Source organism: Camelus bactrianus, chromosome 4, assembly GCF_048773025.1.
Source record: "Camelus bactrianus isolate YW-2024 breed Bactrian camel chromosome 4, ASM4877302v1, whole genome shotgun sequence".
Taxonomy (NCBI): domain Eukaryota; kingdom Metazoa; phylum Chordata; class Mammalia; order Artiodactyla; family Camelidae; genus Camelus; species Camelus bactrianus.
Genome location: NC_133542.1, coordinates 12,506,049 through 12,531,601, shown reverse-complemented (window position 1 = coordinate 12,531,601; position 25,553 = coordinate 12,506,049). Strand labels below are relative to the sequence as shown.

The 25,553-nt window shown below is 36.9% G+C and overlaps 1 protein-coding gene and 1 non-coding gene across 4 annotated transcripts in view; both read right to left on the bottom strand.

The window, feature by feature from the left end:
- The window catches only part of LINGO2 (leucine rich repeat and Ig domain containing 2), a 1,051,774-nt gene that overhangs the window by 567,761 nt on the left and 458,460 nt on the right, over positions 1–25,553 (bottom strand). The gene's annotated exons all lie outside the window — the stretch shown is intronic.
- TRNAA-CGC (transfer RNA alanine (anticodon CGC)) lies at positions 22,427–22,499 on the bottom strand. The gene has a single exon. It is a non-coding gene; the product is annotated as a tRNA-Ala (tRNA).

Genomic DNA, 25,553 nt, shown 5'->3' with positions numbered 1-25,553 from the left:
GACCACAGTGAAAAAACCTAAATAAATTCCAAGAAGAAGCTCTATTAGCTACATTGTCTGATTGCAATAAAATAGTATAAGTAGTAACACAACATTGTAAACCAACTATACTTTAATAAACAGAACAAAACAAAATAAAAATTATTAAGTTAGAGTAGTGGAAAATTTTTCTTTAAGAATTAACTCTATTTTGATTGGTTCATCTCATTTTTTTTATTATTAATCCTTCTAATTAGTCCTAGTGATCAGTCCTAACTTGGTAGATACACTCAACAAATTGATCAAACTGAGAATAATTTCAATTGTTTGTCACTGTCGACTTTTTGGAGCGTTCTGTATGCAACGCCCTACATTTGCTATATCGTGGAAATGACAGACGTGGTACAACAAAAGCTCCTGAACCAGAAAAAGCCCACTAAACACAATACCTATCAAACTGTCCACCCACATTTTTCTGTTCTAGTTTCATATATATGGGGAGGCTTCTAATGCATTCAAAACTAACCCTGAACCAGTAAACAATGGCAAGTTATGCCAATGAAGCTTGCAAAGATATCTGAAAGACATTAGTTAATCAAATGGCTGTGATCACCAAAAATGCACCTTAAAATATCATGTGTAGAGCTACAAAGACAGAGAGTGTACAGACCACCTTTAGTAATTTTCAGAACCAAACAGCCTCTACTTATAAGATTCTGAAGCACATAAAAGGAAAAAATATATATAATATGTACTATGTAAAGTATACATGACATATAAAATATATAAAATATCCACCACTTTAGAATGCATTATTGGTTTTGATATTACATTACAGTTAGAAAAGATGTTGCCATTGAGGAAAAATTGGGTGAAGTGTACTAGGGAACACTCTATTATTTTGTGACAATCTGTCAATCTATAATTATTTTAAAGTAAAAAGTTAAAAATATGCATTACCGATCCTTCAAGAATCAATGTTAAATTTAACTGAAGGAAAGAGACTGTGCTGAAAGAAAGAAATCAAAACCCATAATGTTCTTCCTCCCTCACCTTTCGGTCTATAAGAAATAGTAGGTTTTGAAAGCAGGATTCGGTTGTGACAGGGGACAGAATACTGATTCTTTTCATTCCCTGTGGTCAAGTATATTATTTGAACTGCTTACTGCATATCCCAGGGGAGAGTTCTTTTTTGCTAGCTTTATTCCTTTGGCAGCATCTTAAGAACACTGCTTACTTTTCTCCTTCACGAGAGTGCTCTGACTACTCTCTCAAGAGTGGCAAGGGCAAAGTGATTCACAAAGGCTAGGCTCACGGCCAGACTGCAGAGCTGGAAAGGAAAAGCAATGTAACTTCCTAAAAACGGGTAGGGCACTTCCATGACCTTAGAGCTCTTCACTGTTAGCTTCAAAATTCCAGGGTCCATCCTGCTCCGTGAAACTGCCAACGCACCTCCTGGAGTGTACTGGCTCAAATCTCACTCACGTCTCAAAGATGCAATTATGCACGTATTGCATTCTAGGCCTTAGCTTCTGATCCAACTCTGTTGTCAGGAAAGAGGGAGACACTGGAATTGGCAAGCACTTTGGAGCCTTATCAAATTTGGCAGTTTTGTGGCAATGGTCTGTCAAGCTGGCTTTTCCTCCTTCTTTCTCTTGAGTATTTCTGGGAGTTATATCAAGATTCAGGCGGTGAAGAGCTAATTATCAATGCACATCACCATTCTTAAAAGTGTATCACCATTTTATAGGATGTTTTGGTAAGGGAGAAAAATATGAAATTATACCAAATTGTGTTTTCAAAAATGGCACAGGATTTACTCACTCCTTTACTTCATTTTCTTTGTGACCAAGAAATACAGTCATTCTGAGATGCCACCTCAGGAGAGGGAAAGGTTGAGGGGCAAATCCTCTAGCCTCTCCCTTTCTTCTGCCCTCTAATTTCTTGTCAGTGTCTGCCATTAGTTCAGAACACTGTTGCACTTAATAAAGAGATGCATGGACGAATGAATAATGCATGCTTGTATGATAGAATATATTAACAGCCACTATTCCACAATTTTTGTACACTTTCTGAGTAACAGACAGGGCACAATTCACCCCTGGTGTCTGGAAAATCCAGATAAGAAGGTAGAAAGAAAGAAGCACAATAAACAGGAATTCACAGCCCCAGGTTGCAAATGGTACACCAAAGACCTCATAATCTCTCAGTGACATAGTTTGTAAGCCACTTGAAGCCATTAAATCATGATTTCTATTGATGCAATTAAGAAATTTAAACAAATATCTGGTAAAGACCGAGACATGGATACTGGCGCTCCTCCAAACAAATGGCATACCACATTTCTGTTCTTCAATCATGCAAATGTGTATGTGTGTGTGTGTGTGTGTGTGTGCATGCACATTCAAGAGTGTTTGTTATCTTATCATCACATAACTATTTTATTCCTTGCTTTCTTGCTGGTGATCACTTTCAGTATGTCCTGCCAACACTAGGCGTATTTCTTAGTTACTGCCTTGGCAGTGCATCTTAAACTCCAAGAAAACTTATTCAACCTCAGTTGATTGTATAGAAACACACACACACACACACACACACATATAAAGAATACTTTAATTTTATCTTAATTAATACTACTTTAATCAATTAATACTAATCACAACATTTTAAATTGTGGAAAACATTTAGAAAAACACAAAAAAGACGTAGTCATTTTACATTCAGAACAGATGTACTTACATTTTACATAATGGCTATAACAAAATCAGTTTAAAACTCTTTCAATCTGCTGTAAAGGAAGTTCCTCTATACGAGAAACAGGATCCTTAAGAAAGAGCTTAGAAAGAAATTCTTTCAGCATTCTCATTTTCTGACTATTTCAATTCATTACCAGTTGAAGCAGGCTGTCAGAGTAATGCTATTGAACAACAAATGGGAGATGAAGACACCAACAATTACAATTTATTCAACACCTACTGTGTGCCTTTTTTTTCCTTTTGCTTTTGCTATGGAGTACACATATTTATTTTGATGGATTAAACAATAAGACTAAAAATACAGAACTATTGAGATATAAAGTTTTTTTTCTTTTTTTGTATTGGGGTAGTAACAGAGACACCAGGAATTATCTCAGAAATTATAAAATCAGCATTGTCATTTTACTAGCAAGAAAACTGAGATCCAAGTAAAACTACAGAAAGAATCTTTATACACTCAATGCAATTTTTTTTACTTATTCCTAATTCATGATTTCTGCATCTACTGTTCCCCTTACAGCTATAAACATACTAGCCCCTCTAGGACTCCTCTTTCCATCACGAGGTTTTAATGCCTTTCTTTCCCTTAATTTAAGCTGATTCTAAACTGAGTAAACACTTATTGAGTAACTACCACCCACCACAATATGCCTGGAATTGTTCTAGGACATAGAGATACATTGGTGTGCTAAATACAGCCTTCCAGAACACCATAACATCATAGCTAGAAGAAAATACGTGTTTGTATGTATGTATGTGTGTGTGTGTGTGTGTGTGTGTGTGTGTGTATATATGTGTATATATGTTTATATACAATTTTATGTAAGTATATAAAATCACAAGACACTGACAACTGCTATATATTTATGGGAAATAAAGGGTGATAAGAAAATACATGGGAAGGAAATCTATCTTTTTCTTGAAAAATAATGAAAATATTCTTGGAGGAAGTGCTTGAAACTTGAATATGAAGGAATAAAACAGATACATTTTTTTTTAGTAGTCTTTAGGTAAGGATGGCAAAGAGAAGTATATATGTTGCCATCTCCCCAAACCCCACCTTGCAGTCAGAGCAGATCTTACCAGTCAGTGACAACAGGATGTGGGGCTTCATTCAGACTCAGTTTCAGGATCCTCTTTGAGACATTTCTCTAGGCAGCTACTAACATAAACTGAAAGACCCTCATGAAATAAAACCTTTTGATCCCAGGAGTTTATCCATTCCAAAAAAGTGTTGAACAACTCCTATGTGTCAGTTATTTTTCTAATTGTTGAAGATGATGAGATGATGAGATCATAAGACAGAATCCATGAACTCCTAGGAATCCCAAGTTCATTAAACAGGCATGGAGGGCAATCAGAGCACAGAGCGGCAAACGTTGGTTGACATGCAGTGAGAGAGGAGAGACTAAAGGAAGTGGCTAAATTTAGAGACAGGAAGAAGGTGTCACAGAAAGAGCGATCTGTGAGTGGTGCCTTAAAGGATGAATGAGAACTAATCAAGCAGACAAGAGGACTCAGGAGCAAAGCACATCAAATGCACTGACTTATTTAATCACGTAGCAAATTCAAGGAAGTGTTAAGAATTTACAGCAGGGAGAGAATGGGATACGTTGGGTGGGAGACAGCAGTGAAATATAAGGGTGGAAAGGAAAGGCTGTGACTCAGTCGCCACACAGACGCACACATCTTGTGTGCAGCGAAACTGTAACTATTGGTGTGTGGTGTGGGAGACAGGGTTCCTGGATTCTACCTGCTCAATCTCCCTCCAAACCTGAAGATGAGTAAAAGATGCTTATGGCATGAGCCGGAAAAAAGGGGCTTCACAAAGGACAAAAGGAGCTGCCTTTATTCAAGAGAATACTATTTCTAGGCAAGAAAGGTGAAGCTGAGATGCAAGTGTAGTGGAGCCCCAGACAGACGTGGTTTGCTGCATAAATCTCTATATACACACACAAAAATTGATAAATCCCCATGTTCTAGAAGAAATTTTGCATAAAAAAGACACGAATGATTTGAAATATGAGGTGATTTTAGGCAGCAGATTTCAAATTGCAGTTACAGAATCTATATGTCTCTCCTGTACCATGCGCATTTCTAAAAAAGAAAGCTATCCATCTGAAAAGACTTGGATGTGAATAACGGCCCCACCTCATTCCCTCTTCTGCACAAACTGGACTGAGACTTGGAACACAGTAAGACTCCTTCCAACAATAAGCTGAGTATACGCTTTTCTCTTCTTGGCTTAGCCTACTATACCACCTTGGAATGTAATTTCTCTTGAGTTCAGTGCCGGGTAAACAGATATCCCCAAGCCAGGAACACATTGGGTGCTCAGTGACTACTTCTGGAATAAGTAAATGGTTGAATTTTTTTAACCTCAAAATTTTGATTGATTTATTTTTGTAAAAGTCACACCCTCCAAACAGAGGAAGTATTTTAAGCTGTTATTGTTCTATCACGCTTCTGTGTGATTAATTTTCCTACCCTTTCTGAGAGCATGGTTTGATGAGAGACCAAGGACTCTGGACAAGAGCAAGAGGGAGGTACAATTAAGCCACAGGGGCAGTGGCGACTGTAGGGCTCCTTCTCTTAATAAAAACAAATGCACAAATAACACCACCAAAATCTAAGTCTACTATGAAATTACTTTGTTTAACTGACCATATTTTATATCTATATCATGAGCATTTAAATTTATTCAAGGTTGCTTGATAGATGCAATGAAGAGCTTGAAACATACAGCATAATCCCTGCTATATTTATTGACAAATATGCTTTTTTCTACCTCACTCTCTTCTTCTAGTAACAAAATCTTGATTTTCCCTTTGGAACCACCCCTTACACACTCTCAGTCAAAGCAGTATAGGTGCAATTGATCCCTTCTTCTTCTTCACTAAGGGGACAAACTGGTACCCTGTGTATAGTAAATCACTGCATTCTATCTTTTTGCCCCAGTAATAGATTTTTGATATGTGAAACAAGACAAGCTAAGGAGAGAGATTAGTTCTGCGATTTGGGTTGAAACTATTAGAGGAGAGAAATTAAAATGTGAGGCTATAAGCCTAGAGGTGCTAAGGGGTCAGCCAGAGGGAAGAGTGTGCCTCAGAAGGAAGCCAGCACTGGAAAACCGAAATAAGATAGATGCTAAGAAATAGTTTCTGGATGCCATCTTTGAAAACCTGGATTAATCCACCCCTGAACTTTTCAGATGTAAAGCCAGTGAAAAATTTTGCTGGTGTTATTCTACACCTGTTGGATTGTCTGTCATCTGTAACCATTTCTTTTTCTGTTAGAGCAACCGAAATAAAATTTAAAATGTAGTGATCAAAACTGGGACAGTGCACTGGTAAAGAAACACAAAGGAAGTAGAATTCTAGTCTCATTGTGAGTTTGGGAAGTTGTCCAGGAAAAAACTGGCATTTGATTTTTTTTTTTTTTTTTTTTGGGATGATGAAAGTACCATCACGATGGGTGTAGGGGAAGCTAACTTAACTTAGAGGATACAGTGAAATTAAAGAAATAGAGTGGGAAAGTGCAGAGTATAAGCAGGTGTAGAGGGAAAATAACATTTTTAAATACGGTATTTTGAAAGGAAGTGCAGAAGATAAGGAGTAGGAATGTGGAAATTGAAGCAAGGAAGAATCTCTCAAGATCTGGGACTCATGAAATGCATATACCTTGGCTAGAATGAGGCTTAGTTTGGTTTCAAAATGATATAAGTTAAAGCATAAAATATTCTGACAAGAATAGAAAGCTACTATATAGGGGTAAAATTAACAAAGCTGCAAAGAAAAGCACCAAAATATTGTCTTTAATGCAATCCTATTCAGATGATTATTTTTCAAAGAGATTTCAAAGGCTTTATAGAAGTATGTTCTGAAACCTTCTCTGCACTTAAATTATATTAAATTAGAGGTATTATGGAGTATGTATCACTCACAAAACCTCCTAAAGAAAACTGGCCCCAAGATAGTCACCATGGGAAGAAATCCCCACATGCCCCAATTTCCCATTGCCACAGCTGATTGTACAGAGGGCCTCTAACTCAAGATAACTCAATACATGAATGAGTGGCTGACCTTTGCTTCTTGCACAAAAGACAATCTGATCAGGTTTCACAAGTATTTAAAGTGGGCAACATAATGGAATTTTTTTTGGTTATTAGTGGAGATGAAAATAAAAGATACCATCAGATTGAGCTGGGGCAAGAAATTTCATGGAGAGTCAAAAACCATGATTATGGGATAGACCAAGTCATGTGGGAAAGCAAACTTTGCATAAGGAGTCAAAGGTAGTTGGGAGTGGAGCCAAAGAAAGCAAATGTGATGTTTAGCAGGATTATATTAATGGCAAAACACAAGAGTAAAGATCAATGATTTCTGGCTGGGCTGTAGAGATCTTGAGAGCTGCCCTCAATTCCAGGATAACCCTGGGGTCTCCATTCCTGGCAGGAAATCCTTTCTCCCATATGTTCCACTCACGTTTTTGCAATAACTCCTGTTTTCTTGAGCCAAGTAGAGTAGATCTTTTTTCCTTACATTGAAACAAATTTTAATATATAAACACATTTACTCAGACATGTGAACACATAGTGAATGTCTTCAATATGCTGTAAAGTTCATTATGAAAAATGAGAAAAATAGGTTTTCCTTTCAGAACAAGTGAAAAATGAACCCTTAGGAAACCCCAAATTTCAGTAACATATATCCTGTTAGATATATTTTCTTAAAGTTCTAGGGAGAGCTGGATTTTTAGAATTGTGTTGGGCATGTTTTTTTTTTCCAACTATTGGCCATGTTCACCATTGCCTTTAATGTCATCTAAATTCAACCCTGAGGGATTTGATCACATGTTTCTAGGATCAAGGATAGCAATACTGTTATAGATAAGAACTACAAAAACAAACAAAATTAAGTTTGAAATAAGTATTCCAATGACTTTTAAGGTCCTTTGTGCCAGAGTTATCCATAGTGAATAAAGAAGATAACTTTTATTGTATGTATGAACCTGAACCCAGGACCTTGTACATGCTAGGCATGTGCTCTACCACTTGAGCTATACCCTCTCCCACACTTTTAATGTATGTATGAATTGGGATTGGTCTGGAGTGATTTCTCCTTTATTCTCACAACATAGTCAAAATCTACTAGTATAATTCTGTGATCACAAAACCCACTGCATAAAAGAACTCTACACATGATTAATGAAGATAGCGGTGGGGCAAAGAAATATGAGAAGAGGTCTGTGACTCTAAATTTTTATTATAGTGGTATAGGAAAAAGTGTATCTGGTATATATATGGTCTATCATCTTTCATCTGTATATAAAATAGCTGGCATGACCAGCAGAATATAAAACCATCTGAAGTATTGTTGAATTCATGGAAGATTTTATTTTCCTGATGTACTTTCCCAAACAGAAGTTGCTGAAAGTTATACCTACTAATAATACATTTCAATGAATTAATTGATGAAAGATCATTGATCTTTAGAAGGAATATTCAGCATTTCAAAAGGTTTCCTGATCTTTAAAAAGTAAGAATTATTTTTGTGTGCTACAAAAAATGGGCATTTGTTTAAACCTAAGAAGATTTTAAATTAGAGACCAATATGAAAGCAGCATACATTTATAACACATGTTAAACTAAGTTTAGTGAGTATCTGTTAGGTTAATAAAAACCCTGGATACCAATCTTGTCAACAGTTAACATACCTATATTCCCTTATGGGATAGTTTCAAAATTTAGCTTCTAGGTTTATACCCTATGCTTTAATTCAGTGTTAATTCAGTGTTTTTCAGCTATGGTTAGTTGATAGGAGAGAAAAGGACTGAGTTACAGTCACTGCAGTGAGAACTGGACATAACCCAATGCCTCTCCTATCTATGTGAGCCCAAAGTAATCAACCTTTATGGATTATGAGTAGCTCACTCATGTAAACATAATTCATCATTTAAATTAGAATAGACAAAGGATGTGAGGTGCCTTTATCCCATAGACAAGCCCACAAAACATAAAAATAATCAAGCTCCAAACCAAAACAAAGTCCAATTGTGCAACTGTTTCTTTCTGCCAGTAAAATATCTGGACTTACTAACAGATAGGAGGGAAGGGCCTCAGTTATTTCACTGTTTCTGACATCATTGTTATCAAATAGTTCAAGGTCAGTAGGAATAAACAATCAGTCCATCCTAGAGACCAAGGACTTCATTAGATGGCAAACCTCTAGGCAGATTATGTGAGAAGATTGGCTATGAGGACGAAATAAGAAATGATAATTGGTGTGTAGGAAAACATGGTAAGTATTTTATAAGACCTAGGCAGCCTCCTCTAGTGAAAATAGTGCCTAATATCAGACCATAACCAAGTTCTCAGGTAAAAACGTGGCATGGGGTGGATAAAACAAGGCAGACTCAAGGTAACTTCAGGAGTCTCAAATGAAGCCACAGCCCCAGCCTCATTAGTAACACCCTTGGAGGTGGTCCGCAAACGGGTTAGAGTGTCAAGCTTTAGAGCTAGACAGACCTGAGTTTAATATTGGATCTCTCACTTAGGGACTTTAATAACTTTAACTATTTATCTTTATTTATCTGAACTTTAGTTTATTAATTTTAAAATGAATTTAGTAATATCTATCATATTCAATTGTTGTCAAAATCAAATTAGAAACCGTAGATAAACTCCCTAGTGATACTGACTGGATCATAGCAGGTCCTTCATAAATGGTAGCTATTAGCACTTTAATTTTTGCCAGGAAAATCTCCATGAACTCCCAGGGAAGCACTCTAGGACCCCACACTGACATATTTTCCTCAAAGTGAGGCCTCCATGGAAAGGTCTGTTCTTCCATCCATATCATCCAGAACTCTGGTTTTTTTTTTCTGATATTTATTGGCTGGAACTGCTTTTGAGATTAGAGAAATGAAGCAAAGATCTTGTGGTCCACACATACAGCACTGTCATTGAGGTGAGTGAGGTTGGTAAGTCTGGAGTCTTCAATACTTTGCAAGTTGAAATTCACACAATTAAAAATTTCTAGCACTCAGAAAGCTGGGCTAATTCAGAAAGTGTAAGAAAACAGTGAATCCTAGACCAGCAAAGCAGTCTTTAGCAAACTTTGATACTAATCAATCCAAATGCCATATATGCCAACAGAGAGGATCAGATATAATAAAAAGTGATTTAAGAAATTCAGAGAAGCCCTGTTTTGTCAAGCATTTAGCACTGTTAAAGGGAGAATACAGAGGATTTAGAGGGCTGGATGAGTCCAGTTCTCCTTTGTGAACTAGAAATCATTCCTCATGACATGTTACATTTAAACCATTCTGTTTTTAAACACCATCAAAGTAGCTTTCTATGAGATTTAGTTTCCTATATAGCTTGTTATTGGGAGAGAGTAGTTTGCTCTTGACAGGGTTTTTAAACCTTTTAATCACCGAAAAGAATTGTTATTCATAAATTAGTATTTCTGGTTTATGTACCAGGCCTTTGCAAGTTTAATAAATATGAGTGCATCACCAAATGTATTGACAACACACAATTTCAGGTTCTGAGAACGTAAGGGTCCTAATTCCAAAATGCGGTGACTCAGCTGAGAGAGGTCCTCCCTAGATTGTCTCCAGCATCCCTTCACTATAACATCCAAAACAGAAAAGATGGCACAGGTGTAAGTCCGTCTCTGAGACAGCCTGTGGAGTGCTGCTGCTACTGCTGCTGGCACTACTGATGCCTTGAACATGCAAACAACATACACATTCAGTGTTTTAATCCCACTCAAAAGTAATACGTAGACAGGTGGGAACGGCTGGTTGCCCTGCAATCTATCACACACAGAATCTCAGAGGATGGGTCCTAACACCTATCACTTTCCATAATAACCTGGTGTGGCTGCTCTATTAGGATAGTAGTTTTCTTATGTTTATTCCCCACAGAGTAAAATCATATATTCTTTTATTTACCTGTAACTACCTGTCTTGAGTTTTAACAGGTGCATTTGACAGTTCTAATGTTTGGTGATTTTGTGTGTGTGTATGAGTGATGGAAGTAATCAGTGTCAATAATCCAGAATTGTTTCCTGTCTTTGGATATTGTTTTATAACATACTTTATTTCCTACCAGCTTCCTATAGCAGAAAATGGCATATTTTACTCCTGAATCTATACTTGTACTTATTTATTGTAAAGAATGTGGAATGTTATAACATCATTACAAAGAAAATTACACAGACATGCTAAAATTTCATCTTAGTCTCTTAGTAGGTTGCATTTATATAAAGGTTACTTTGCCCTTCAGGAATTCCAAAATAACTAGCCTTTCAAGGCTATGCTTACTTCCCCAACATCACAATAAACCAAACCTTCCATGGAGTTTGGAACTATGCCATACATTAACTTGATATATTCTCCATTTAACTTTTATTATTACTTCAGCCTGTGTCACCTTCTATTGACAGTAATTCTGTATGAAGTTATTTCTTTCTCTTTCTTTTTACTGCTTTTATAGCTTGTGGTTAATCAACCACAGCAGAGTATTTAAATAAAATGAGACCAAGATGTAGAAACATGTACTCTAAACAGAATGCTTCACAATAGTGGAAATGCAGATGTAAAATGCCTGAATATAAGCCAAGATGGAGTGTACAGTAACCAGGATTATACGTATGTAAAGCACAAAATTATACCTGCAGAAGGTCACTGTAGGATGACAGTAGTTTGTAATTCTCAAACAGAAAGATGAGAAAACTGGTTTCTATGAGAAGGCAAAGAAATATCCCATAAGTTCAGTCTAGATGATGCTTTTAAAAAAACACAATATATTATCCATTCACCCTTAAATTCCCTTATAATTCTGCCTCTACAGTTGTTCCAGATCTTTTATGAGAGAGCATGGCCTCTTTCCCTAATAGTTTGACACAAAATTTAAATGAGTAAAATTTAAAACCACACCCTACACATTGCCCACTTGTTTCAATTCTCTACAAAATGGTCAATGTATTTCCTAAGGTAGATTTCCTTTAAGGAGCATTTATTAATCACCTCATATGGTCCAGAAATCCAATGAGCTTAATAAGAACCTGACAACATACTATTATTTATACATTAAGTTTAATAATAGTCACTTAACTATCCCATGGACCAGGCAACTAAATTCTTCTGACAGGTAGTGTATAACTATTTTCTGAAATGTTATTTGTTTGATTTTCATTTTCATATGCAATCATGCTTTAACAGATTAAAAAAAAAGCAATTGCCCTCTTTCTCAAAGTACAGTAGAAGTACAAAGTGCATCTCCCAGATCTTTTGTACCATTAGTCCAATATTATCTACTCCTTAAATCGTTCCTCAATTTAAAAATACAGAACAAAAATACAAGCAAATATGTGTGTGTATGTGTATGTATACACCCTGGTTATAGACAGAGAATTTACCAAATCCCACCTTCTGTTGGCAGAATTTCACCAGGTTAATGCCCTCCAACGGTCATATCACAGCACACACAGAAACTGAGGGTTAGAGAGATACGGCTGTTTGTCACCAGAGACAACCAGCCTCGGAGCTTTGGCCACTGCAAGTTTCAACTCTGAAGGTTGAGGCAATCAATATATTGGCAGGTTTGTGTCTTACTCCATAGCACATCAACGTAAAAAAACTGTCAGATATAGGACAAGTTATGCTTCTAGCCTTTTTCAACTTGTATGCCTGTCTCATTAATCAAAGCAAAGAACACACACTTTTTGTAGCAGATTTAAGGCATGGAAAATACAATTTTTACACTATAAAGCACACACACAGCAAATGGGAATCCTTTGAGAAGGAGCAGTAACATAGCTTCCAAATAGTGTTAACAGCAATATTAGTAGCAATAGAAGTAGTCACGGTAATGGCTAGCATGTCTCAATAACATTGCTTCCACTTCAAATTTTCTTATATTATTACATCCTCACAACAATTCTAAGATGCAGATACTAGTTACAGAGTTAAAACTGAGGTTATACATGTTAACTAACTTATCATAAGTAACTCATCGAAGATGTGGCAGAACCTGAAACCAGGTTGCCCCAATCCAACCATTATGGTATTATGCTGCCTCCTAACAATAATGAAAAACATTTTTATCCAAACAAAAGAAAACAAATCACACACATAGGTGAAAAACAAACAAACAAACAAAAACCCTGAAATCATATGGCACTACTAAAATCCATAAAAACAGATTGAAATTTTTTTTTAAGTTTTTTTCCCATTCTGCCTCAATTCCTACAGAATAAGAAGTAGCTAAGGAATCATAAACTAATCACTGGTATGGGAATGGGAAAGAGGAGAAAACTAAGGGTGGGGGAAAAAACAATGAAACCACGAGAAGGATGTACTGCAAAATGTAAAACAAACAGAAAGAGAAAATTTAAACCAAGGAAGACCAAAGAAGAGTGCAGAAGGGCAGAGCATCTCCTGTATCAACTGGCAGAAGACAGACCAGGGTCTCTGAGAATGGTCCTGGGTCAACTGGGCAACGTGCATAGCAAGCCTGAGCCTTGCCCAGTGGAACAGCTATGGTGAAGTGGTAAAAGATGGAAGTGAATTTATTGGAAAAGCTCCCAATAAGTAGCCAGTTGTATTTAAAAGTCTGATGGAGCAATTTAACAGGTAAATAAGAAAAAAAGTATAAGGAAACAAAAAAAAAAAAAAAAAGAAAAGAAAAAAGAAAAGAAAAGAAAGAAAACTGGAGACTCTCAGTTACCCGGGAATAGTAGTATTGTACCTCTCAAAACAAAAACATACAGAAATCATTCTAAATTGACACGACTAGCTTCTCTCAAAGACTCTGTAGCCCACAGGCTGTTTTTCGTTTCTTAATCTAAAGGGGTAAATTGGGTTGCTTGTCCGCCTGTCATTCAGGGAGCTCAGTTACAGTATTTGCGGACCCATGCCAAGATTTAATCCTCCAAATTCTCAAATGTAGTTCTGGTTGCATGGCACTGGGATTTGACTTCTTCCTCTTTCATCCTCCAGTAACTGTGAATATTCCCCAAGGCTAACTGAGATCACCAAGCTGGATGATGTCACCCTGTCCTTTGAGATTTAAATGAAGTTGTCTCCATGCCACTTATCCAAAGCCCTGCAGGAAGATCAATGCTTTCTCTAATAATTTTGCAAATTCTTAAGGCAATTCTGTTGCAACTCTGAGGTCCTGCTTTCTGGTGAAATTTCTATTCCATTGAGATTTCTGCTTCTCTGGTTGTTCTACTCAATGAACTCCTATTGCATAACCTCAAAAAAAAAAAAAAAAAAAAGAAAGAAAGAAAGAAAAAAACACCACACTAACTCGCACACATTCATATTTTATGAATATCTAAATAGGAGACAGGAGTTACATTTTTCCCTACCCATGGTAGTCACTGTTCCTATATTTTTCTTTTAATACTAATCTTACGGGGAAAGCAAAAAATGGCTTTGGGAGGGAAGAAGGGAAGGGGCTTACCAGTCCATCTTAAAGGCTCCACTAATAATGGGATGTATTTGAAAATCATGGGTTAGTACAAGAGAAAACCACTCTGATTTGTTCTTTAACAGCTTCACCGTAATATCTTGATTAGTCACCTGTGGACCTAACTTGCTCACATAAGGTACATTGTCAAAGTGCTTTCTGAGCAGGGCAGGGAGTTTAACAGATTTAGAGACTGACTCCAGGGTTATGTGATTAGTAAACAGCAGGACAAGAGTAGCCATTAGATCACCTGCTTCCAAATCCCAAAACAACTAGTCTGATAAACTCTACGGATTCTACTCTGCTCCATCATGCTCACCATCAATGAAATCAAGAAAAGAAGATGCTGGTAAATGTGTTTTGTGGAAGTCACCCACTACATTCACCAGAGCTCTCTAAACATTTGAGCCTACTTATCAGGCCCTACTCAACACTTCCTGAAGCAAATTTGTACTTGAGAGATTTGAGGCCAGTGAGACCACGCTAAGTATTATAATTTATTAAAACTTAATTTTTCAAATACTAAAAGGCTTTTAACATTATTTCATTTTCCTTTTCTAATGTTTATAATGGACCCCTCTCCCATTGCCTTCAAAGCAAATCCATGTATTACTAGCTTCTGATAAGCTTCCAAACTATATTTCTGGGTTTATCCATTTCCACACAGACACATTCATTCAATTCTCCAACTTCTCCAACCTCTAACAATTCACCAACCCTGTACCACATCTGGTGCTTTCTGGTCTATATTTTTTAACTTCCTTATTTATTTATATTAAAATCCAATCTTCCAAGGCTACCTGATCCATGCACAGTTACCTAGCCCTCATTTTAAAAATTTTGATTAAACTCTCTTTATACTTTATTATCATATAGTATCTTCATTCCAAAGATATTATATCCCCTCTAATACGACAATAATTTCTGCATATGCCCTTTTTTTCTACTAATGTATAAGCATAGTGACATGCTTTATCTTTGAATATTTTACCATTTTCCTCCCACAGTCCTTCTCCCAGGATAGCAGATTATTTAGGACACAGATGTTTAACAGTAATTTACTAAAATGTGTTAGGTCAATGTCTTTCATAGACAATTATTTATGATTCTTTTTTCACTTATAAAACACCAATTATTGATTTGGCATTTTCTTAAAGTTCAAAAATCTTACCCAAATGGAGGTGGACACTGCTGAAATCTTTATTATCTAAGGTTTTGTTTGTTGGTTGGTTTCTTTGTGACAATTTCCACAAGTCTACCTTAAGGCTCACAGTGTTTCTGGGACTCATAAAGAAACGGGCTGCTACAGAGAAAGCAGCAGATCCCTGAATTTGCAATCCATATAGGCTGATGCTGTTTCCTTGACAATGGACTATTATTCTTAGATGATGAGGGGAGAATTCCTCCAAAACCTTGCCTTGTCGCTTTTTACAGACCTAACAGAATTACAGAACACAAGTGTGTCTGCTTTTTTTAGACAATGAGTTTGGCACTTCCTTTTTATCTAATAAGGCATGTTCCCAAAATTTCAGGAAAAAAAAGGAAAGAAACAGCTCTTCAGGCAGATTAAAGGCAGCCATTTATGAGGAAAGGAAGAAAGGAGAGAGAGGAGGGAATATTTGATCCTGCCAACTAAAAATTGGCACTTGTTATCTGTCTCTACAAGGAATGAACCACGGTGGCACTTGCCATCTAACTCTGCTTGGATTAAATCACGAGCGCTGCAGCCACTGACCTCCAGCTGATTCCTTGAAAAGAGTTCAGGGTGGAGATCTGGAATGAGGCACTCTGTGTTCTGGGAAAACCGGCAGAGCAGGCCTTCAGATGGATATTTTCAGGAGATAATTTTATGAGTCCAAATTCTTCCACCTCCTCTTATCTAGAAAAGCACTAAAATCACTCATGGTGAATTCTGCTCCTCGTGACTAGCAGCGAGCCTCTGCCTAAATGTGTGCTTGACTTCAAGTACCCCCATCACTAAAATCATATATAATACTGATGATCCTCCCCACCCCCAGCCTCTTCGGAGCAGTTCCTCAGAGCTGAGGTGCTGTTTTCTGGGCTATAGTCCCCCTTTTGCCCTAAATAAAACTTAACCTACGATTCTCATATTGTGTGGTTTTATTTCAGTTGACAATTCTCTACTTACAAAATCCTTGTGAGACAACAGCCATGAAACATTAGAATTAGAGGCAAAAGCTTCAAAGTGAAAACACCAAATCTGAAGACTGAAGCATCAGGGTTAGGATATATATTAAATTTTGGGGGGAAATATGTTAACTGAATTGATAATAAAGATACAGTGAAACTAAAGATAAAATTTCAACAAAATATTATACTAGCTACAATTTATAATAAACCTCAAAATTATTTAAATGTTTTTAAGGTAGAGTTTAATTAATTCAAAAGTATTTAGTAAGTATTCAGTTGGACATATATTAGTCAGAGTATTGTTACAAACTCAGTATTGCCCAAACTCAGTGGCCCACCTAAACAGGAGTTTTTTTTCTCACTAATGCTATATAACCTATGTGAAAATCCCACGTGGGACTGCTTCACTCATCACTCGGGTTTCCAAACTGACGGAGGCTCAACAATCCAAGAGCAAGAGATCTTTTCAGTCACATTGGCAAGGAAAGGAATTCTTGCAATTACATCCTTAGGCTCAGGTATGACTCGCTCAACCACATCTCCTCAGATCCCATTGATCCAACCACACTGCCCAACACAACAGTAAAGGGATAGAAAAGTACATTCCTCTAGTGCAACCAGAAGGAGAGGGAAACTGACCAAGTGAGAGCACTAGACATCTCCACCACAGGACACAAAATTCCACCACCCATAAATCACCACCACCACTCTGCTTCTACACTCAGTGTTTTTATCTCTATTACCCTTTGAAGTAAGCATGTGCTACTAGGAGGAGATGTAATAATGAGGAGAAAAATCAATACAAGAATTTCAACACAATACAAATAAGAGGGTAAAATACAAGAGTATCTTTATCGCCATAGCTGCAGTCTACAGTGGCTCTCAAATTCATCCAATATGCACTGCCTGGCATTGTTGCTGGTTGATCTGTGTTCTGAATTGCTGTTTCCCCTTTTGATTCATCAGAGCATATGACATAACCATTCTGAACACCACTCTTTGCTAACTATCATAGGGAAGCCACCAAATATAAAGGTGCCTTGAGTACCACTTAAAAACAATCAATGTAATATAAAATAATGTAACAAAAATAAAAGCAATCGATCCATGGAAATCAAAAGGGTTATGTCGATAAATACTGTGAATTACATTCTGTAAGTTGATCATGCCAGTACAAAAGAGTCTATCGTGTGTTTTGCTAAATGGGTATGCACACAATGGTTCATCTTTAGAATTGCATATTTTATCTACTTGATAACCACAAAAGACTTTTTCCAGAGTATGTTCACAAACTGCATTTACAAAGATTACTTTTAAACAAATGAGCAGAGAAATTATATTAAATATATTTGCTTAGGACAAAAGAAAGTTTGAACTAACCAGATTATCTGAGCAAAAATGCATGGGTCATCCAAACCATTTCCCCAAAGCCCATTTATGTTCTAAGAAAGCAAGCAAAAGCCGTTCATGCTTAATTCATGTATTGTGTACACTGCATATTCAGTTTTGAAACTGATATCGTAGAGTTATATCACTGCCCCTGGTGAAATAATTGAGTGTAGAATATTTCTTTTCATTTTGCTAGACATTTACAGTATGATATGATGAAAAGTGAACAAGATTGACTGGGCATCAGGAGACCTAAATTTTGCTTCAACTTTACCCCTAGGTAGTAAATAAGCTGACCTTTTCTTAGCTTCAGTTTCTTCAGCTAGGGAAGAAAGGAATGCTTTTTAAGTTCCCTTCTAACTCCAGCACCCTTGCCTTGGAAATTTTACATTCATATAGAAGTTTGCACAATCCTCTTCATGACAGTAATGTACAATTAAGGGTACAACCTCTGGAGATAGACTGCCTGAATTTGACTCACAGCTTTACCATTATTCACTCTCTAGTCAGTAAGACAAGAATAATAATGGCATCCAATTCATAAGATGTCAAAAAGATTAAATGAGTTAATACTTGCAAATGCATCTAGAATGTTGAAATATAGCAAGCATTTAATGATTATTAGTTATTATTATCAATAGGCATTTATTGCTATGTAAAAATGCTATCATTTAATGTTGATCTAACTTACTGACTTACTATTAAGATAAAGTTTGGAATGAGCTATGAACTCTTTCCATAAGTTATCTATGATAATTTGGGGAACCATATGATATGAATACTTAGAGAGCAGCACATACCAATTTTAACAAGTAAGTTATAACCACAATGCCCAGTGACAATAGCCAAAGCTTTAACTGGCAGTAAACTATTTTAATACTGGCAGTACAAATAGATATTAAAACAGGAAACGCTGTTTTGGTTTATAGCAGTTGGTGAAAAAGATATCCTAACTGACCCTCATGATGAAAACAACCTAAAATGTTAGACAACACATGAAAACACAAAATTAAACATGTTTTTTAAAATGCATCTTATTAATCACAAAGAAAAAGTAATTCTAAGACAGAGAAATCAGCAGTCACCAATTTAATCAAAAGACTAAAATTAATACCACCAGTAATGAGAAAAGTTGACATCAGGGTCCTTCTTGCATGATGCGCTGAGAATATTACCTTTGAAATAATCCTATCAAAATGCATAACTGAGTCTAATCCTGAGGAAACATCAGACATTCAGTCTGAGAGATAATCTACATTAAAAACTGGCCACTCTTCTGAAATGCCAATGTCATTAAAGATGAAGATTAAGATTAAAACCCACAAAAAAGACAGATGAACCTGTATTTTCTATTGCTATAAAGGACCTTATTGGGAGAGTGAGCAAAACTTGAATAATGTCTGCGATAATTTTAAGATACATTCACAAATCTTTGATGCTCCTCCTAGCCTAATTCCTCTCTCCTTGAGCGTTGGCTACACTTAGAGACTCAATTCTAATATGCAGAATGCAGTAGAAATAAAAGGATGTCACTTCTAAGGCTAAAAGGCATCATGGCTTCATCCTTGTACTCGCTTTTAGATCACTTACTATGAGGAGCGATAGTAGACTATATCATGAAGATACCAAGCAACACCATGGATAGGTCCACACAGTGAGGAACTGAGGCCTCCAGCCAACAACTATGCGAGTGAGTCTTCTTGGAAATGGATCATGAAGCCCAGGCAATCCTTTAAATGACCACTGCTTGACAACAACCACATAGATACTCCAAAACTGCCCAACTCAGTCACTCCTGATTCCTGACCCACAGAAACTGTGAGATAATTAGTAATGGAGATTTTTGTTTTGTTCTGTTTGATTGCTTTTAATTTATTTAATTGTGGTAAGATACACATAAAATTTACCACTTAAACCATTTTAAGTGTATAGTTCAGTGATACATTCACATTCTTGTGCTGCCATGACCACCACATTTTTTCATATCTCTAAATGTTCAATAAAGCCAAAAACAAAGAGGCAACATCAGAAATAAAAGATTCTGGATGGATATAGATATTTTGTATTATTGCTCTGATGCTAGGTTGTGCTGTCAAAGATAGGAGAGCTCTCATCACTTGGGGAATCAGTCTGATTAGAAACAATGCAAAAAATAAACCTGAGTCAGGTCTAGATGACCATGAAGCTCTGCCAGATAGTTAAGAGTGGCAGACTGCAAAAATGCCTCAATTTTTTTCACTCTTCTCTTCCCTGTATCCACTCCCTTTGTATTGTTACTCTATAGCTAATCTCATCAAGGGGTGGAGTTCAATTGCCCAGCCCCTATATCTGGGCTGGCCTGAGAAATCTTGAATGCTTCTATTCTTTGTCTTGAAACCCTGCCATCCGCTATGTGAATCTGTCCAAGCTAATCAACTGTGTGATCAGAGATAAGTGGCCCAGTCACCCTAGTGCCTCAGCCAGAAAATTGTGAAAATAACTGAATGAAGCCCTCCTAGACTAGCCAGCCCTGGCATAGCCACAGCTGACCTCATGTGCACGAACAAGCTCGGCTAAAACCAGTGAATCCCAGAATCATCATGGCTGCCCACTGACCCAAAGACCTGTGAGAAATAACTGAATGATCATTGTGTCAACCTAGTAAATTTTGAGGCAGTCTGTTACTTAGCAAAAAAGAAAAACTCGATCATGCGATCATGCAATCATGAAAGCAGATAGTAATCATGAATAAACTGATTCTATAGTTCTACAAGCATTATTTATTTCCTTGCTATGTGCCTTTTTTTTCTGAAAATACTCATAAAATGCATTTACCTGGTTGTAATTTTGTAAGCCCATGAGACAGTAGCCATGAATATTTCTACTGTGTGTAAAATATCTCCATTTTGGAATATTTGAGACAAGAACGTCTTCAAAAATGATCAACTCTGCGAAGATGGATTTTAAATTACTCTCTCTCTCTTTTTTTTAAAGCAAACAGGGTAAAGTTTCTTGAGGACAAAATGGAATGACTTGAGAGGAAATGCACTGGTACGAAGCTGAGATATTCTGATCTCCCGTCTCTTAATATATGACACTGTGAAAACCCGCTGTTCTGCAGAGCCACCGTATTCATAAGAACAAGAGAACAGGGGTGGCAGAAGGTATTTTAAACAAAGTCATCAAGGCACTCATGAGGATGGCATATTTTCCATGAACAAGCAGCATAATGTAGTAGTCTGCTCTAACACCACATGCGGCATAATGGAAACGGCACTTTCAGAATACTGATTCTCCCACAGGGAACTCGATGGTGAACTAGGAAAAGATCACAGGCTCTGACAGCTGATTGGTGAATTAATTAGGTGTTCCATTTTCTTTTTCATGCTACTGTAAATTACATGTGGAGCACACATTCAGAGTCAAAAAATGACCCCAAGGACGCTAGGTGTTACACAACAGTAGGGCAAAGTGCAATCAGAATCCAGGGGGAGGACCAATGCAAACAGGTTTACCAGAGACCTGCTGAGATTCATCTTATTTTTCTTTCCGAGGGGAAAATTTAGACTTGGGTGAAAAAATTATTTAGTCTCCAAGTGAAAGAAATTGATGCCTTTTTATTACTTTTTTTAAAGTTGTCTTGATACAGACTTAATGTCACATTCTAAACTTTTTTTTCCCCATCTCTAAAGTCAACCTCCTCATGTAACCTATCATGTGACAGGAACTTTGAAAGAGCACCAAGAGGACCATTTTCCATTCTGCAATGACCATGTTATTGTCACTGTGGCCTACTGTTTCTCAAGAAATCGTCTTTTGTTACTAAGGACAACTTGTTATGTAACATACTGTTTATCAGTTGTGCTATCTTGGGCAAGTTATTTAATCTCCTTAGCCTTCAGTTTCTTTGTCTGCAGAATGGGGATAATGATAATATTCATTTCATAAGGCTGTTATGGGGATTAATAAAGTAAATATTGAAACATACTTAAAATAGTGCCTGACATAGGGCACTGCTACAGAAGTTGTTGCATGAATATTGTATAAAAATGATGTTCTGTTTCCACTGAGATACATTATCATTTAAATTTTAGTTCACTCAATGGATAAAGATTTTGATTTCAACATTATAAATGAAAATGGGTTTTTCCTCCAAAAATACAAATACTAATAGAGTATACCGTATTGAGGATAGGAATGTGAGAGTTCACAGGACATTTACTATTTTTCCTATTATCTTCTGTAATGGGTTGGATAAGGTGATAAATATAGGGCAGAAATTATATCTGTCAGACAAAAAACAAAAGAGTTACTTAAATTCATTTCAAGCCTCTTTCCTGATGACAAACGGATCAAGCTGCAAGCATATTGTGATACATCTGTATTTTGATTAGTATCCCCCATGCTGCATGGAAAAGCATGCAGCAAATGCAAAGCCAATTCAACGCAACTCAACTCTTTGAGCAAAACACTGGGAAGAACCCTGAAGAGGATGCAAATCAACATTGAAATATGTCCCCCACTTTAAATCTCCAGAACAGCTATTAATACTTTAACCTTGTCCAACAAAACACTGATCACTAAAAATACACATGGTTATGGAAAGAACACGTAAAAGACCTTTTAGAAGGTTATTTTTTTTAATTTATGTACTTATTTTGGGGGTAATTAGGTTTATTTATTTTAATGGAGGTACTGGGGTTTGAACCCAGGACCTTGTGCATGCGAAGCATGCACTCTACCACTGTGCTATACCCTCCCCCTAGAAGGTTACTCTTAATTAGTTCCTTCCTCTTCCCCTGTCTGCTAAGCACTGAAGATAACTGTTGAGTCATGAAGGAATCAACTCTTGTGCCCACAGGATGCATGAGGACCAGTATAGGGTTGAGATGGACACAAAAGATGGACCAACATTCCTGGAAGAAACAATTTGTGATTGTACCTGAGCTGGTAAGCATAAAGAAGTCTGAGGGATTTAAGTCCCTTTTTAAGCTTGATGAGACTGTGATATTCATAAGGAGCAAAAATGCTATTGATAGGTAATATGAGATATTTGGTAAACAGAAGTAAGAAATTAAGTACTATTATTGAGTGAGTATGTTGCAGCCTGCTTATTCCTAAAAGGATTTGAGGTGGCTAAATTGTTTTTGGTGTAAAATAAAAATAAGTGATGATTTATAAAAGAATGTTTGATACAAAATAAAATAGGAAGAAGGGAAAAAAATAAGTGATGATAACTTGTAAAACTGAACAAATTTAATAACACTAGGGATAAAGTTATTACCAACTTGAAAACAAGCAGCGCATGGTTAGGGGAACCCAGGACTACTGGGCTCCTTTCTCAGACCACAGGACTACTCTTTGTGTCATTCTTAAGGGAGCTGTCTGCAAGGGGCACTGGCAATTGGGCAAAGTTTCACTTTCTTATTAAAAGTGTTTGGGACTTAAATGTTAATATAGAGAACTGTGATAAATTGGGCTGGAACCAGGACTTGGGTTAGAATCCTGAGAGATTTCTGCCACCCCACTCCAAATTCAAGCTCAAATTGTGTAACTGACACTGATCAGATCAGATGCCTTCAAGGAAATGAGCTGCCTAAGGAGTAAGCCCTGGGTCAGTTTACCAGGTAGGATAAGACAGAAAGGAGAAGAGTGTGTTAGCAAGAAAGATGACTGAGCTTCTCCAAGCAGGAGGGCCTTGGCCCTTCAGAGTGAAAGAAAGATAAGACAGACCCCTGCCTACATGCACAGTTGTTCATTGACGGCTCTCCCGCAGCACCTTGGACTCTCTCCAATCAGATCCTCATCTTTCTTGGGACTTAGGACTTTGTTCCCTCTGAGAGCTCATCCTGCAGATATTGCCTCATTATTATTATTTAGATTCCTACTTAAAACGTCACCTCTACAGTGAGGCCTTTTCTGAAAACACAATTCAAAGTAGCTCCTTGGGCTCTCAACTTGTTTTACTTCCAATTTAGCTCTTATTACTACTAAATATTTTCTTTCACCTACTTTTATTGTTCATGAACTCCACACCCCATCACACCCATCTAGAACATAAGGTCTGTGACAGTACGGATCATATCTATATTGTTGACTCACATACAGATGAGTAATAAGTCCACATAACAGGCACTCCATAATGTTTACTGAATGAACACATGGAAGGATGTGTGTGTGTGTGTGTGTGTGTGTGTGTGTGTGTGTGTGTGTGTGTTTTGTAAGCCAAGAAAGGGGGCAGAAAAAGAGCTGCTTCTTGGGGAACTTCTTATTTTAATATTGACAACAGGTAATATTTACCAACAATGTGTATTAGTATATTAAGTGATTATCTTGTATAATCTTCGCAACACCATCATAATATAAACACTGGGGAAAAAAATGAGGTACCATCCTGACTGAATCTGCCTTAGAGCCATATAAACGAGATGGGGTCCACACATAAACTGACCCCAGAGCAGTGATGCTTTGTTACTGTAGACGCCATTCAATTCTGTTTACTTGCTGACATGTTCAACAGTATTGGCTCTGAGCTTCCTAGTACTGTACACGTGCCTGCAAATAAATCTATCACATGATCTTCTGGAATGATGAGTAAAAGATAAACAAGTTGCCAGGAGAAATCTTACTCCAAATCTTATTTGGAGTGTTGAGACTAGAGGAGAGTATGTCCCATTGTCTCCTTAATAGAGAAGCTTAATAAAGAATGAAGTAAACCCACACTATAAATAACATTACTACAGTAAATGTAAGCGTGGGTTCCTAACATCTATAACAGAAATCAGTGTAAGTTAAATGCATTGATTCAAGCTGTGGAAGTACTTCTACAGGGGAAATACGAAGATTTTAATAGTCCTATTTAATCCATTGATAAATGTAATAAGCTATATTGATGAATGAAAAAAAATTTGTATCATGTGAGCAATCTTCCCTCAATATTATTTCTTGCCACTACTTTGTTGACTAACACTGGCTGGCAGAAATTGTGATGCATATACTGTACGATGAGTGATACAGACCCTAATTTCTGGTGTTACTAATTAAGGGCATATCCACAGGTTTTAAAGCATGCATGATTTTGGCATCTTCTCAGATGCCTAATGAGAACCCTTACCTGAACAGGCTACCATTTTACCTATGCAGAGAAGCACAAAAGAGAATATCTACAGCTGACATCTAGACATTCCTCAGGAAAATCTCTGGTTTTATCTAGTGCATGAACAGAAGTCTTACTGAAAGGCCAACATCTTAACCTAGTCATAATCCTAAATCATTGAAAAATAATAAGTAAAGGACCCATAAAATATTCAATTCTAATCTATACTATAAAATGCACTCCTAGGTAACGAAAATAACTGCTGGGCTCTAATTCAAGACCAGTGAAATGGCAAAGCACATAGTTTGCAATGGTTGATGCTAAATCATTCTTTCTTACCATCATTAGTACATGAACCTCAATAACAACGTCATATCGTAAGCAGCAGTTTCATCATCCTCTTTTCACAGACTAGTAAACGAAGCCCCGGAGACCTCACATAAAAAACCAAAGTGACAGATGCAGTAAGTGGGAACCCAGAAATGCTGCACTGGGACTGAGATTGTAATCACTAAATCATTGTGCCTCACTATGGGCAACTTCCACCGGATAGCTGAAATTTGTAGATTTTTGGAGCTATAAATAATCTTGAGGGTCATTTGCTTAGTCTTCTTATTATACAGATGAACTAAAACACAGTAAACAGCTGACTTAAAGTCCATATCCTAGTTAGAAATGGAATTAAAATAGAATTATTTCCAGAAGATTAAACCCCAAC